We start from the raw sequence: 16,191 nt of genomic DNA, 5'->3' as shown, positions 1-16,191 counted from the left end.
TTTCATGAGCTTCGATGTAAACGATGCTCCCAAATCTGTGATTATTTCTGAGGCAAATCCCATCCTGGACATATACCCCACCAAGGCATCTGCCACTGTGTTAGTTTCAATGTTAGTTAAGGGAATGGCTTCAGGGTACCTCGTGGCATGGTCCACAATGGTGAGAATGAACCTGTTCCCCCTCTTTGTGGCCTTGGGCAAAGGTCCCACAATATCCACCCCTATGCATTTGAACGGAGTGTCAATCACAGGCAAAGGGCACAACTTTGCTTTGGTCCTGTCGCGATTATTCCCCTGCCGCTGACACACATCACATTTTTTACAGAACTCCCTGATCTGCTTCCCTATGTCAGGCCAGTAAAAATTCTGTGTGATTCTCTGCTGTGTTTTGTTCACCCCTAAGTGCGCAGCAAACATGTCAGAGTGCCCCCTTTGTAAGATCATGGGGCGATACTTTTCAGGTACCACTAGCTGACTTCGGATCCCATCTCCCCCTTTTGAGATATTCCTCAGGGTCTCTCTATACAAAATCCCTTTTTTCTCTAGAAATCTCACTGGGGTTTCAGGTGTTAGCTGGGCGTCAGTCACCTGTTCAAAACACTTTTGGAGAGTGGCGTCTGCCTTTTGCTCTTGGCCAAATCGGCTGTCTGTGGTTAAGGTTTCCACCACAGCTTCTGAACTCCCCTCTGCTTCCGTCTCTGGCTCATCAGTACCCCCCTGAACTGTCCCCGTGGTGGCTTGTGAACGTGTAATCACTAGCACCCGTTTCACATGTTCAGCCAGGTCATTTCCCACGAGCACGGCTGCTGGCAGAGTCGATGAAATCGCTAGCCGCCAAACTCCCCTCCAGCCTTGAAAGTTCACAGGTACCTCTGCTACTGGCAGTGAGATCACCTGCCCCTCAATCCCTGCCACCTTCATGCTCTCATTTGGGATTATATATTCCCTAGGAATAATATCTGGATGGCACAGGGTCACCTGGGAACAAGTGTCCCTCAACCCCCGATACTGATGGTCAAGTATTCCTACGTCCACCCCTGCTGTTTCAAACAACTGAGAATCTGTTCTCACGAGCAAGCAGCGCTTGACCTCCACAAGAGGACCATTTTCCTCAGCCTGATCAGCAGATGTAAATGTTCCAGATTGAGTAACCATGGCAACAGGCTCCCTCAGTGACAAGGGGCTTTGCTCTTTCTGGACACAGAACACAGCTTTTGGCTTGGTTCCACTCGAATCCTGAGGCACAATTCCTTTTAGCTGCTTTAATTTCTCACACTCTGAGATTAGATGGCCCTTTCCCTGACAGAAATAACATTTTCTGCTATATTTTGAGTCTTTCTCATCTTGTTTTGGTTTTCCCTCCAAAATCTGAAGTCTTGGTTTCATGTCTGAGGGCTTCCCTTCACCATAGGCCCCTCCCCCTTGCTGGCTTTTCCCTGGTCCCTGAGAGTACTTGCTGTAGGTTTCTTTAGGTTTCCCCATCGATTTCCCCTCACCCAAGGGCTTTCTTATTTGGGAAATAAAATCTGCGATCTCGGCTGCTTCTGCCACAGATTTCGGTTTCCTTTCCCTCACCTGGAATTTCAGTTCCCCATGCAGGACTGAATAGAACTGTTCCAGCGCTATCAAGTCTTTGAGCTGCTGAAAGGTCTCTGTCCCCTCCTGAGATAGCCATTTCTCTAGCAGCCTCACCAATTGGGCCCCCACTTGGGTAAAAGTCTGCTCTGGTTTCTTGGTGATTGACCTGAATCTTTGCCTCAGCTGTTCCGCATTTATCCCATGTCTGGCAAACACCAGTTTTTTAAACTCTGCAAAATCTTTCATCAGTTCCTCTGGCATCTCTGAATAGACTTCGGCCAGGCTGCCACTGATTAAAGATCGCATAATGGTCATCTTCTCAGTTTCCCTCACTGAGAAGTCCACAAACGCTCTTTCCACTAAGGAAAAGAACACCTCAGGACAATCTCCCTTGTGGTACACAGGGAATTTCTTCAGGTCAGCTTTAGACAATTGGCCTCCCTCAGAATCCCTATTGTTATTATTGTTCTGGTTCATCATTTCCAATTTTCTTAACTCAAACGCCATTCTTTCTTTTTCCAGAGCAATTTTCTCTCTCTCCCTCTCCATTTCCATTCTCTCTCTCTCTAATTCGAAATGTCTCTGTTTCTCTCTTTCCCTTTCCTCCACTTCGAATTGCCTCATCCTCAGTTCATGCTGTTGGGCTATGAGCATTTTCCTGAGTTCTGGGTTCTGTTCTCCCGTGCTGTCACCTTGCACTGAGCCAAATTCATCCTCCGAACCTTGGTCAACCTGGGGGTCTTTCACTTCACCCATTTCTGCCATTTGGCTTCGAGTCAAGGGCATAATCCCCCCCCCAGAACAGGCTGCTTTCAAAAGTCAAGCCTCAAAATAAAGCGACCACTTTTTTTTTCTTTTGCCTCAGAACCGGCTTTCTATAGATTACTGCTGTTCTTCAGCACTAACTTGCAACAGTTGCGAGCCAGAGTCTACCCCCCTCTGCTAGGCCTCTCAGCAGGCAGGCTAGATCACTGTTACTTTACAGTTTTGCCTCAGCTTTTTTCCCGCCAAAACAGGCTGCCTCAGAGCTCCCTAATCTAGTCCCCAATCTGAGGTTACACGTTCTTCTACTAGCGCACCTCCCCGTGAGGTACACCTAGAAGATTACCTACGTGCTCTCAGATTGTCCCTGACTAGACCCCCCTTGCTCTGGGCACTCTTGCCAAGGCTTTGCTGTACCACTGGACAACTGGACCAGTCGTATCCCACACGCTGGACACCAATCAATGTGACAAACCCAGACCTACTGGGATATGCCACAGTTTCACTAAGCTGCCACCAACCATTCCCTATAAGAAGTCACACAGACCAGGGATGGATTTTCAACAAATAAAAGAATAAGGTTTATTTAAAACAACACACAGGGAAAATAAAATGATCAAATGAATAAGATACAGTAACGTGGCTTAGTCTCAATCATACATACACACAGTTTGGTTCACACAGAACACTTAACATGAAGCACAGACCCTGAACCTATCAGTTCTGGCTAACCATACAGACACCTGAACCTATCAGGTTGGTACTGACTGACACACAGTAGTACCCTGTCTGACACACAGACTCCCACTCAAGCTTCTTCTCTCAGCTCTCCTCCTGCTTCTCCCCACACGCTCCACATATATATACAGTACAGCCCCACCTCCTGATGTCCCGCCTTCCACTCCCCATAGGATGGAACTTTCCCTCCAAACCCATGACAGACAGGTAACATCAGTGCTGTATGTAACAATAGTGATGTTAAGAGAGGCGCCATAGATACCAAGTGCGGAAAGAGACCATGATGAGAGCTGAAAGCATGTTAGTGTTGGAGAGATGTCATTTGGGAAGTCTTTGGGGTATGAGAAATCAGACTTCAAAGGAATCGCATCCTTACGTTTTTGAAGACAAATCACAGCACAAAGCAAGTGAGAAGTGCTTCTGCTGTGCACTTAGCAAATAAGGTACTCTGTCTTCTGGTGACAAATTTGCTCTACTGCCTATTTTTTGTGTAAGGCGAGGTGGACAAGCAGAAGTCATTCCGCTGGTGCTGCCTGGAGTGAAAAGCCAAATGGCCTCCTTTCCATTCCATGTATAGAATGTGAAGGGACTGAGAGCTGAAACTTAATTCAGCCCTGGTGGTCGATGGTCGTTACATCTGTGGGCAGCAAATTAGTTTAGGGCGGAAACAGGGAACTGTTGGCATCTTGGAGATGGATTGTTCCCTGGGACTAGGGTCATGGGATGGGTGATGTCAGAGGGTGGATAACTTACCCCTTCAAATCTCACCGCTTCCCATGTCCGCATCCTGTTTCTCTCAGCCACTGTCTTCTATGGGGGTAGCAATTCTCTTGTAGCCATCACCAAGGTCCATCTTCACTGCATTCTGCTTTTCACAATGGCCATCCAGATGCCTTTGAGCCCTTCTTGAGAGTCACATGGAACACTCATAAACAGGACAGAATGGAAGACCACAACCTTCCTCTCTAATTTGTTGCCAGGATCTAGAAATACGGGTGTCTCCAGAACAGAGCCTGGCAAATCTACATTGTGGAGTTACAGTTTCCACAATCCTGCCATACTGGTTGGGAAATTCCAGGGGATGTCATGCAAAAGGCAACTTTTTAAAGTTCTGCTCAATGAGTAGGTAGCCCTCCCCCCCACAGGTGATATGAGGCTAGCATTATCAATCCATTATAAGGATCCAGACAATACAATGTCCCATAGGCACATGATGAAAATTATAAATACATTCAGGGCCAATAACCAAGCCATTGATTTTTATGCCAATGCTACACAACCTACACATATTCTCAAGAATCAAGCATTTGTAACATGGGCACATTCTTCTACAGTTAGAAATATATATACACAGTGGATATAAAAAGTTTACACACCCCTGTTAAAGTGTCAAGTGTCTGTGATGTAAAAAATGAGACAAAGATAAATCATTTCAGAACTTTTTCCACCTTTGATGAGACCTATGAACTGTACAACTCAGTTGAACAACAAACTGAAATCTTTTAGGAGCAGGGAAGTAAAAATAAAAAACTCCAAAAGGAGCCAGATGTGGAGGCCACAGAGGTAGGGTGTTGCTGCCACTTGTTGCTCAGCACATCTGTATACATGCGGATGCATACGATTGCCTGGTCCCCTGTTTCCTGCCAGTGGCTGCTCCTACTAGAATCACTGTGTCCTTTGCAGCACACAGATACAGCCCGCTGTCACTCGACTGCACGCTTGCCAGATTCAAACTGCACTCGTTGTTTTTCCTTTCCCCGCTCAGCCGCTCCTTGAGCTCATCCGCTGGCTCCTGCAATGTGCTTTCAAAGGTGCGGAAAGTCCCAAGGGATTGTAGCTTGGTCTCTCCCGGGACTTGCCGGTACCAATAGAAATAATAGTTCTCTTGGTTCACAGAACATTTCAGTTCCAGGGCCTTCCCTTGCAGCAGGTTGTCAGATGGAGGTTGTTGAATCACTTTCACGTTAGATTGACCGTCAGCTGGACCTGAGGGGGGTGGGGGTGGGGGAGGGGAAGGAACAGTACTATGTCAACTGGTCTCCAGTGACTGAAGGCAAGCTGAACTCAAGGGGAGGGTAACTGGTTGGCCCTGTGCTAGGGAGGGCACTGCCACACTTACTCACCATACTGCAGGACCAAGAGGGAGAAGAAGAACTGGTGTGGAAAGAAGCCACAGGGGAGCTGAGCCAGTGCTGCAGCCATCTTGGCTTTCAACCAGCTGCGAGTGGGAGGGGAACGGATGCTACTTGTTTCCGTCTGTGCTTTTCTCCCTGGTATGTGCTGAGCAGACTAGGCCAAGCTGGTTTGCATGCATTTTCAGTGGAGGTTTTTTAAATTTAAATTTTCATTTTTTGGGGGGTCCTGATGAAGTGTGAGGCAGATAAGGAATGACAGCACTTACTATTTTTCTAAACTGATATGTTTGGTATGTATGGCAAAGTTATGCATTTGAATACATTACATTTATCCCACATTTTCAATATATATTTACATTCCCAAAATAAAGGAAAAAAAATTGAGGAACAATGGATTAAATCTAATCTAATGGTCCCCAGCTTTGGTTCTCCAGATGTTCTTGGACTAAAACTGCTAGAAGTGTTAATCGTTAGCTGTGCTGGCCAGGATTTCTGGGAGTTGTATAGCTCAATAACATCTGAGGACCCAAGGCTGAGAAGCACTCAATTCTAAACTCATTTGAATGGACCTCCACTCTTTGCAGGATAGGTTTCTACCTTCTCCTTTGCAACCTTCCTACAGTCTTTTCTGGATAATTCCACCTCCACCACCACTTACGGGTGGGTGCATATAGGGCTGGAGGGTAGTAGTTCAAGGGGGAGGGAGGGAAGCCTGACATATCTTCCATGTCTGTTCACTGAAGGAAAAGTACAATTGAAGATAGTATAGCAACAGTTCGGGAAGGGCGTAGGCACTACAAAGCACACAAACGGAAATAGCAGTACTGCACTGAAAGAGATGTTAAAATCATAGTCATGCAATCATAGAAAAGTGAAGCTGGAAGGGGCCTACAAGGCCATCAAGTCCAACCCCCTGCTCAGTGTAGGAATACAAATCAAAGCATATGTGCCAGGTGATTAGCTAAGTTTTTCTTGAATGCCTCCAGTGTTGGAGCACTTACCACCTCTCGAGGTAACTGGTTCCACTGTCGTACTGCTCTAACAGTTAGGAAGTTTTTCCTGATATTCAACCGAAATCTGGCTTCCTTTAACTTAAGCCCATTGTTGTGTGTCCTGCACTCTGGGATGATCGAGAACAGATCCTGCCCCTCCTCTGTATGTCAGCCTTTCAAATATTTGAAAAGTGTTATCATATCACCCCTCAGTCTTCTTTTCTCAAGGCTAAACATGCCCAGTTCTTTCAGTCTTTCCTCATAAGGTTTAGTTTCCAGCCCCCTGATCATCCTTGTCGCCCTCCTCTGAACTTGTTCCAATTTGTTAGCATCCTTCTTGAAGTGTGCTGTCCAGAACTCGGTACAATACTCAAGGTGAGGCCTAAGCAGTGCTGAATAGAGGGGGACTAGCACCTCGTGGGATTTAGAAACTATACTTCTATTAATGCAGTCTAAAATAACATTAGTCTTTTTGTAGCCACATCACACTGTTGACTCATATTTAGCTTGTGATCTACGACAATTCCAAGATCCTTCTTGCTCGTAGTTTTGCTGAGCCACATATCCCCCATCTTGTAACTGTGCAATTGGTTTCTTTTTCCGAGGTGCAGTACTTTGCACTTATCCCTGTTGAATTTCATTATGTTGTTTTTAGCCTAGTGCTCCATCCTATCAAGGTCATTTTGAATTTTGTTTCTGTCTTCTAGTATTGGCTATTCCACCAATTTTGTATCAGTGCAGGGATTAACAAGCATTCCCAGCACTCCCTCCTTTAAGTCATTAATAAAAATACAGTATTGAAGAGCACTGGGCTCAGATCTGAGCCTTGGGGTACCTCACTTGTCACTTTCTCCCAGTTAGAGAAGGACCCTTTAATCATCACTGTCTGAGTATAGTTCTGTAGCCAATTGTGTATCCACCTGACACTTGAGCTATCCAGCCCATACCTAGTTAGCTTGCTAATCAGGATATCGTGGGGCACTTTGTCAAAAGTTTTGCTGAAGTCAAGATATACTACATGCACAGCATTCCCTCTCTCTATCAGGGAGGTTACCTGATCAAAAAACGAGGTCAAATTAGTTTGGCAGGATTTGTTATTGACAAACCCGTGCTGACTTCTAGTTATTATTGCATTGTTTCCTAGGTGCTTGCACAATGACTGCTTTAGATCTGTTCCAGAATTTTGCCTAGGATTGATGTCAGGCTGACTGGCCTGTAGTTCCCAGGTTCCTCTTTTTTGCCCTTTTTGAAGATAGGGACATCGACCCTCTTCCAATCCTCTGGCACCTCACCCGTTTCCCATGATTTCAAGAAAATAATGGATAGCGGTTCTGAGAGTTCTTCAGCCAGTTCCTTCAGTACTCTCGGATGCAGTTCATCTGGCCCAGGAGATCTGAACTTGTTCAAGGTGGTAAGGTATTCCTTGAGTATTTGTTTATCTATCTCCAGCTGCAAACCTGTCCCCTCCCCCCAGTGCACTTCCAGTTTGTTCATAGTCTGTCTTATGGGACAAGCCTGAACTAAAATAGGAATTGAGTACCTCTACCTTTTCTTTGTCATCTGTTATCATTTTTCCATCTCTATTGTGGAGCTGTGCCACTGTGTCTTTTGTTTGTCTTTTGCTACTCACATACCCAAATAATGCTTTTTTATTGCTTTTAATTCTCTAGCTAATCTCAGCTCATTCTCAGCTTTTGACCTCCTAATGCCATCCCTGTATTTCCTTGCTACTTGTCTGTCCTCTTCCTTGGTGGCCTGGCCTTCTTTCTACTTCCCATACAGGCTTTTTCTTGTACATGTCTTTTGGTTTTTTAGGTTCACCCTGAGCTTTTTGTGAAGCCTGGCCTTTCTTGCCGCCTCCCAACCTTTTTCTTGTTGGAATTGTTTGTACAGTAGTAGAATTTCTGTTTTTAGAAGCTCCCACCCTTCTTGGACTCCTTTTCTTTTTAGGATTGCCTCCCACGGGTCTTATCCTTGTTCTGAGATTATTAAAATGGGCTTTTTAAAGATCCAGCAGAAGTGTGTGGCTACACTCTGCTTTCATTTCCATTGAAATCAAGAATTCTAGAAGGCCATGGTCGCTTTCGCCTAAAATTCCGCTTACTGCCACTTCCCCCACTAAGTCATCTCTGTTGGTCATAATCAAGTCAAGGATAGCAAATCCTCTAGTTTCTTTCTCCTCTTTTTGTAGGAGAAATTTATCAGCAACACAAGTCAGGAATTTCTTGGAAGGGCCATATTTGGCAGAATTTGCCTCCCAGCATATATCTGGATAATTAAAATCTCCCATCACTACTACGTCGTGTCTCTTTGAAAACCCTGCAATTTGATTTTCAAAAGTTTTGTCCACTTCCTTTCTTTGATTGGGTGGTTGGTAGTAGACTCCAACTATCAAGTTCCTTTTGTTTTTTTGCCCCAACTAGATTGATCCAGTGGCTCTCAAAAATCAAAATGAACCTTGTCAATATTGTCAACACTACCACCACGTATAGCCCTATGATCTGTAAGTGGAACCAGAATTCTGGGTTGAGAAATCCTTTAACTGGATTGCTAAAAATTACAAACAAAGTGAGTGTTTAACTACTCCAAAATGCTTCTTCAGAAACAAGTATTATAAAGTTTGTCGGAATAGAAAGAAGCAAACAATTCCAGGTGTAGTTATGACTGTTGTTTGTATGGATAGACTGACTTGCAAAATAGAGACAGAGGTTTAAATGAAAAACAAAGTTATCAAGGTGTCTATTTTGAGGGGTTTTTTTGTAGACAAAAGTCTAGCCTGCCCACCCCTCCCACCCCACCCCCATGGATCCATCCATTGCTCTGGGAAGGTACACAGACCCCTTCTATTTGATTTAAAGCACAAAAATGAGGAGGAATGTAATATGCTTTTGTGGAAAATGTTGACAGCAGTTCAGAAAAATCTGAGGACACATTCTCTCTTTTTTTTTGGCATCTGGATAATGATCAGGAGTGTTATCCAGATGAATCTCTCTCATAACACCCGGGGCAGAGGGTGACTGCAGTGCTGTTGTGGCCTGGGAGTCCGTTCCAGGTTTTAGTCTGCACATTACAAGAGTTATCCAAGGTCCTGAACTCTGTTCCAAAATTAGGTTTGGCATATTAGATAACTCTGCAAACCCAAAGTGCAAACTGAAATCTGGAAGGGATTCACTGCCTGGGCCTCCTGAAGCCAAATTCACAAGCTGCCACTGCATGAGGTTTTTCAAAAGATGAGGAGAAAATGCCAATTTCTTCCACCCCTGCCCCCAGCCTCCGGCTGTGCTTTGGTCAGCAGAGACATTTATAAGGAGGCCTCCCGTGACAACTCTGGCTAGGTCACAAAGCCTTCCTTGAATCAGCTTTCCCTGATGTATCCCAAGACCCTCGCCCGATCTTTTTACTAAAAGACAGAGGAGCATCTGTCGTGGACGGCTGGGGAACTCCAACTGATGTGAAGAAACCGATGGGCATGCTGAGGACCAAGGGAGCTACACAGCATTGCAGGCAAAACAGAAGATTGCTATTGTGTGTGGATGATAGGGGAGTGACGTCTTCCTTTCAGTGGGATCTTGTTTTTGTATCTCCAGTGGTGGAACAGCACTAAATCCTGTGCTTGGTGTGCTTGGAGAGGTAACATTCCCTACTGTCAATTACTGAATCATGTCAACACCACATACAGTGATGACTTAATCTACCAAAATACATCAGGAGATTTACTAACCCACTCCATAATATACCAACTTACCACTGTGACTTTAAATTTTGGGGAAGGGGGAATGTAGTGTTCAGCAAATCTTTACATTCTGAACTTCCCCTCCGCATATGTCCCAGACCACAGATGGGAGAAATTACCCCATACCTACCATCATCCTCTACATTCAGCAAGCCTGCTTTTAGTACCTGAAATCTTCAGCCACTAAAAGCAGACTTGCCTAATTCAAAGATCAGGTTGTTTTAATCCATGGTTATTAGGTCACAACATATGGAAACAGTCCCTTTTGAAACTATAAGGATAAATAATGAGCCAGTTTAAAAACTGAGAAGGATGTGATCTTGGGCCTCATTGCTTAGCTAAAGCCAGGGATGAGAATTCAGGATCTTTCCTTGCTATTCTATTGCTATTCTTCCTATAGCCACATGGGCGGTCCTAAGGGATCACCTGGGCATCTTTTTTCTATCTCAGATTCTGACAAGCACTGGGAAATACAAAAGAAGAGAAAGGACAATGTCAGCTTTAAAAGGAAGGGCATCTCACCCCCACCCACTTTGGTGGCCACATAGGAAAGGGCAGAGTTCCCGAAACTTTAAAATAGCTGTTCAAAAGAGGGGATTTCAGCAGGTGCAGTTTGCATAAGAACTATTAAGAACTAATCCTGGTTATATTTGGCCACTCTTACCTTGTTTGCGAGTGGGAACCAGATCTTAAGTCAGTGAGCCCATGTGGTCCCTTTCAGTCAGATAATTTTCTCCTGCAAAGCTTAGCCCCAACCTTCCTTCTGTTGACAGAAACTGGATCTCTGATCTTTCCAAAATGTTCTTTGTGGTTGGAAACATGCAGTGCATGTTTCTTATTTATTTTGTTCCAATGTTCTAGCTCACACATCCTGTGCCTTGTGGTTTCACACGTTTCCACAGTGAGAGCAAAAGATGGAGATGGGTTTCCTCCAATGGGCAAGCAGGGTTTGATAATAGTGTGATTCATTAGGTTAAAACCGGGGATACCTGGCTTCAAATCCCTATTTGGCCAAGAAGTTTCCTGGGTGTTATGAGGCCAATGGTTGTTTCTCAGCCTAAGTTATTTCATGGGATTGTAAGCATAAAAATGGGAAGGCACAGACAAGGTAGTCTACCATTGGGTTTCTTGGAGGAAAGAAAATTTCAGGGAGGAAGTTGTGCTAGTGTATTTCTGTGTGCAAAATGTAAACAAAAACAAATGTGGCACCTTCCAGAGTGTCATGAATTATTTCAGCATGAGCTTTTGTGGGTGACGATCCTCAGATACATGGAATTTGATAGCTGGGCCACAGGTTTAGATACACAGAGTGTATAGTGGCGAGAGGAAGATCAAGTGAGAAAGGTGGGTGGCAATTACATTGACTTTTTACATTTACATTTGGCAATTGCATACTTGCTGACTACATAGAGATCTTGCTTATCAGCAGTCAGATGATTATGAGGAGCTGTGCTACAGTTAGTGTAATATGAAGGAAAAGGTTGTAGCTATACCCAAGACACACACTCTCTCTCTGTGTGTGCGTGTTTGTGTGTTTCTATGTCTGGTGTGCATGTGATGACTCCAGATTGTTGTTGCTACCTTATACTACTGAGTTGATGAGTTGATCCTAATGTAGACAATGCAGATCTTCTAAATTCAGCCCCATGTGTCTCTGGGATGAGATTGGTCTGTTTAGCATGAAGATCTCACTGACAACCCTTTAGATCAGTGGTGTCCAACCTTGGCCCTCCAGATGTTCTTAGACTACAGCTCCCAGAAGCCTTCACCACCACCTCTGCTGGCCAGGATTTCTGGGAGTTGAAGTCCAAGAACATCTGGAGGGCCAAGGTTGGACACCACTGCTTTAGATGCATACATTTCAACATGTGTAGATGAAAGTGTGGGAAAATGTGAAGGCAAGAGGGGAAGGGGACATCAGAGGACGAGATGGTTGGACAGTGTAAATAAAGCTACCAACATGAATTTGACCCAACTCTGGGAGGCAGTGGAAGACAGGAGGGCCTGTCCTGTTCTGGTCCATGGGGTCATGAAGAGTCAGACACGACTTAATGACTAAACAACAGCAAAAGATGAAGTCACCTTCTTCAGACCAGGAGGACCAATGCATTGGATCGGATTTTGGATTGGACTCCGCCACTGCAGTTTAGCTCTCCCCAATTGATCATGAAACTCATGGGGAGACCTTGGACTACCATAAGCTCTCTCAACATAACTTGCCCAACACGATTGTTTTTATTATAAAGTGGGGAAAAGAAGAGTCTTGTAGACCATCTTGTGTTCATTGAAGGGAAGGAGGGATATAAATGTAAAAAACATGTTTATTCAAAGTAATCTTCATAAACTTGATGGGGCTTTCTATAGAGTGGAAGCCACATTACTTGTAACTAGTTAAATTTTGGGTAACTAATAAGAGCCAGTGTAGTGTAGTGTAGTGCTCAGAGTAATAGACTAGGATTCAATGGCCTGGGTTCACATCCCCACGTGGCCATGGAAATTCACCGGGGAGAAGAACTGGTAAAAACACTCCTTAAATTTCTCACCTTGAAGGCCCTGTTAGGGTTTCTATACATCGGTTTCTACTTGACAGCGCAAAACTAACTAGTAACACTTAAGTTACTTAAATGAAGCATGCACCTCCTAACTTTCAAGAGTTAGTTTTTAAGATTATTTTAAGGCACTTACACCTTTTGACAGGAATTTTTCAGGTTTTATGTTCTAGCCAATCCTCAGTGGTGAAGGAAATACTGTATTCTTTTTACATTTCCAAAGTGCAATATCAGAACTAGTCATCAGAGAGCACTGGAGAACATTTCTCTGTATTGTTCTGGCTTGTAAGAGGATACTGCAACCTATCAATACTGTGAATCTGGACTGTTTGTACATTCAGTAAGGATAACCTGGCTGCCTAGATATCACGAGTAACACAATGAGCTTCTTTTTATGTTTTGAACATTATGTGGACATGAGCCCCAGCCTTCTCACCTCGAAATGACTGGCACTCACTGGCAGGCAGGGGCATGATTAGAAATTTCAGGCTCTGGATTTAATGGTTTTATGGGAGATTGGAGCTCATTTAGTTCAAAATGGGATAAGCCAGACCTGCCACATTTGGGAGCCCCACAATGTCCTAAAACCCTACTTTGAGGACATTATGTTAGGACTGAGAGGCACGCTCCATCAACATCCATGCAATTAATGATCTACGACTAACTTCAGTTAAGCTAATGTGATTAATCTATCAAAGACTTAACCAGTGATTAAAATTCTCTCCAATTACATCCAGAAAGATTCCTGAGAGAGATGCCACTGCTTCACTTTGCACCAGATCACAAGTTGCAAAGATGAAATATAAAAAAGGACCTTCCTAGGTGTTTGTAGCAGATATTTTGTATCTTGAAAGGATATAATTAGCATCGTTGCCATTGCCATTAACCTTTTAATGATGTTAAAAAGGACCTTGGGCAACTGAAACTGACAATGCTGGAGTCTAAGTGCCAGGTTGAAAAATGGCAACGTGTATTTTTAACCACATCATTCCTTAATATGGAAATTAAATGTGTTCATATTTGAACATTTTGACATTTTGTTACTGTAATAGCAATAATCTGCTTCCCCTACCTTGAGGGAGAAAATAACTTTCAAAACTCTTTCTTTCTGTTGTTGTGTGGTAGGCTTCGTTGAATAATTTTCTTTATAATTTTGGACCTACCAATAATTGTGAACATTGCAATACATGCCTGTATGCATGTTGACATTGGTTGCACAGTCAAAAATTAGGTAGCCAATAACAGTTTCAAATGTTGCCTCAAAGGAAAGGTTTCTTACTAGAGAAAATTACCTTTGATTTGAAGATGTGGCTGAGACAGATTGTATGGATACTTCAGGACAGAATATAGTGTATAACTCTGAGCAAGTACTGTACTGGCCTGGCCCTACCATTAGGCAAATATATTTGACAATGAGTTATAGACTCATTATTGATGTATCTTTTGTGCCAGGGAGATGGACAGTGTGATTTGTGTGATTTTCTGTCTCAGTTGCCAAAACAATGGCTGTTTGTGGGAACTACAGATGGCACTGTGCCTCTTTGCCACTCTGTCTCAGGCAGCAAAATGTGTTGGGCCACTCCCGACATCTCTCAAACCTGGCCAGCACAGATAATGGTGAGGAATGATGGGAACTGGAATCCAAGGACATCTGGTGCGCCATCTGTACCCCATCCTCAGGGTTTGCTCCACCTGTTTTTCTCTTTTTCTGCAATAAACGCGCCCTGCTTTCCCCCGGTTCCGGCAGCTCTGCTGCAGTCGATGCCAACAGGGGGCCCCTCAACCCTTGCCGCTGACAACCCTGCAGGGACGGATAATTTTTAAAAATGAAGAAATCCTTAAGAATGGGACGCCAAAAGCGGGCGCGGGTCAGCAAACAAAGCGTGCCTTCGCTTTCTCACCCCCTCGCCGTTTTACTTCACATGTAACGGGACTGAACCGACGGTCGTCAAGCGGGATCTGGTCAGGAGGAGAGAAGGAGGCAGGGAAGAGAGAGCTTCCCTCCGGGAGGGGCACTGTTGACCCCCGTGGGAAGGGGGTTTGGCATCATCAGGCCGGGGGTCCTCTTGCGGGCGCTGAACCCGCACGGTGAGCCTGATCTTTCGGGTTGACCCCGGGGATCACAGCCCCCTTCCCACCCACCCCGGCCCCTTCCTCCAGCGCCGCCGGGATCGGTGCCCAGCTGGCCTTCCGCAGCCGAGCCGGTCAGTCAGGAGCCGCCAGAACTTTCCAACCGGGCGCTGCGGAGGAGAAAAGAGTCCTTCGCTGGGCAGGCAGGCAGGCAGGGAGCACTGCCGGAAAGCCCTCCTTCCCCGGCCGAGACCCCACAGGAGTCTCTCTAACCAAAAGCCTCCTCCCCCCCCTTTCCTCGCCCCGGAGTATTAGTTATGCTTTGTATCATCGTGGTCCCACTGACACAGCCAGAACAGGCAAGACAAATACTCTCCCCCACCTCTCCTCGCCGTCGACTAACCGCGCTCCGAAGGCTGGCCCCTGCGGTCTGCCTCCTGCCCTCCGCCGCTTGGGAGGGTCTCTGGGCGAGGACGTGAACGCCAAGGACCGGGGCGACCGTGGGAAACAACGGGAACTGTCCGAAAGACGCCAAGGACTAGCCTCTTGGCGGCCGGATGGACCCTTTCCTTCCCCCTCTTGCCTCTCTTGCCTCTTTCCATCTCATACGCGAAGGCTCTCTGTCGTGCCCACGCCAGGATCGGGCCCGTTCGGGGTGCCCAGGACGGAGGAGATCGTCTGCTTCGCGGAGCAGTTCAGAGAACCGGCCTCGCCGAGGTCGGTCTCCTTCCTTCCACGAGCAGGGAGCGGAAAGGGAGCCGCGGGGTTGATGCAAAGGCGCCCGCGCCATCTGTACCACGGTGGCTGCCCCCAGCTGATCACGGTGCTGCGTCCCTTTGCTGAAACTCCCACTAGACTTTCTGGGTGGGGACCTGACCCTACCTATCTGTCTGTTGGTTACATTTATAGTCCGCCTTTCCTCCAATGAGCTCAGAGCCGCGCATATGGGTCTCCTCCGCCCCCTCACAACAACCCGGAGAGGTAGGTCTGGTTGAAAGAGAGTGACTGGTCTTTCTTCAGCCAGTGGGGAGATCTCGATCCTGATTTGTTTTTAAAGTCCCAGCTCAATACATTATTGCACCACACTGGGACTCTTCCTTTTAGCCACCCACAGAACTTCACTTCCCAGAAGCCAGTCCCTAAGTACATATAAGTTGGGATTACTTCTGACAGGCTAAGCAGATCTACGAACTCATTTGGACGAAAAAAAATCTACTGATGCAGGAAGAACAGAGGCTGTCCCTACTATTTGGGAAAGTGAGGCAGTGGCCTCAGGCAACAGTCCCTCAGCATCCTAAGCTTTGAGGTAATTTAATTAATTTGTTGTGATTTTATCTTGAGTGCCTGGAAGGGAGAGAAGTGTCTGTGGTATTTTCTGCCTCTGGTGCTAAAGTAATTTGGCTGTCTAGGTACTAAGCACCTTCAAGTTGAAAGAGGTGTGTGTGGTTTGCTGCTTGGCTTCAGGGAGTGGGTTGAGGTGCCCCTTTTTCTCAGATCACGTGGGTGGTCAGGAGGACCAGCCCTGGACTGAGCCTCCTAGGAAAATAATGTTCATGTGCCACTTTACATTGCAGAGCGAACGGCTTCACATCTGTAGCATCTGCACATAGAGGTGCCTCCAGTCTTTGCTACCT

At 45.6% G+C, this 16,191-nt stretch overlaps 1 protein-coding gene and 2 long non-coding RNA genes across 4 annotated transcripts in view; 1 reads left to right on the top strand and 2 right to left on the bottom strand.

Annotated features, from left to right (window-relative positions):
* Nucleotides 1–16,191, top strand: part of LOC140703057 (uncharacterized) — a 63,562-nt gene that overhangs the window by 3,774 nt on the left and 43,597 nt on the right. The window lies entirely within an intron of this gene.
* Nucleotides 1–16,191, bottom strand: part of LOC144586013 (uncharacterized) — a 45,072-nt gene that overhangs the window by 18,441 nt on the left and 10,440 nt on the right. The window lies entirely within an intron of this gene.
* Nucleotides 4,323–5,382, bottom strand: LOC144586014 (uncharacterized). The gene is made up of 2 exons (XR_013540692.1): nt 5,202–5,382; nt 4,323–5,064 (listed from the first exon to the last, which is right to left on the bottom strand). It is a non-coding gene; the product is annotated as an uncharacterized LOC144586014 (long non-coding RNA).

This window comes from Pogona vitticeps, chromosome 1 (assembly GCF_051106095.1).
Source record: "Pogona vitticeps strain Pit_001003342236 chromosome 1, PviZW2.1, whole genome shotgun sequence".
NCBI classification, from domain to species: Eukaryota; Metazoa; Chordata; class Lepidosauria; order Squamata; family Agamidae; genus Pogona; species Pogona vitticeps.
This window is presented reverse-complemented; position numbering and strand designations above follow the sequence as displayed.